We start from the raw sequence: 713 nt of genomic DNA, 5'->3' as shown, positions 1-713 counted from the left end.
CACGTCATAAATGCATCACACATGTGAGCTGTGGCAATACTAAGGAGCAGTGGCAAGAGCTGGGGGAGGAGTGGAGACGAACAGACCTGGACAAATTAGTGACCTTTCTGGGACTCCTACAGAACTGTTCTGGAGAAATTATTTCATTTTTCCAGGTACTTTTAAGTTTGCTTTTCCTAGCGTTTCTTCTATATTCCTGAATAATTTTCCACTCAAAAATTTCACTGGTTCTCCCTGCCTCCCATATTAATCTAGACATAATTAATTTCCCCAGAACAGTTCTGTGGGCAGGGAGGGCTCTACACTATGCACCCTCCTAAATCCCCGAAGCTCAGACCGTCCTGGCCTGGGTCCCCACTGCTGTCCTGCCCCCGGGCTCCCAGGCTGTGCTTGCTCTTCTCCCACACCAACCCCATCACCACAAAAAGCCCCTCCTTCTCCAACACGGGGACTTTTGCAATTTTCTACCTGAAGTCACCCACTCCCTACCTGTAACCATCTGTGATGAGCAGAGGACAAGATAAAGTTTGAGAGAAAAGAAACCATTTGTTCACTTTGAAGTTTAATTTTGTAATAAACTTCACTTAATTTTGAAGTAAATTTGCAAAGCCAGCAAAATTCTTTCAAAGTCAACCTTGCTCAGGCCTAGTTGCTTATTTACTGCCAAGCTGGATGTTTTCATTAAAAGATTAACTTTGAGCCTTCAGCCTCTC

The sequence above is a fragment of the Rhinopithecus roxellana genome, chromosome 8 (assembly GCF_007565055.1).
Source record: "Rhinopithecus roxellana isolate Shanxi Qingling chromosome 8, ASM756505v1, whole genome shotgun sequence".
Taxonomy (NCBI): Eukaryota; Metazoa; Chordata; class Mammalia; order Primates; family Cercopithecidae; genus Rhinopithecus; species Rhinopithecus roxellana.
Note: the sequence above shows the minus strand (reverse complement) of the source record.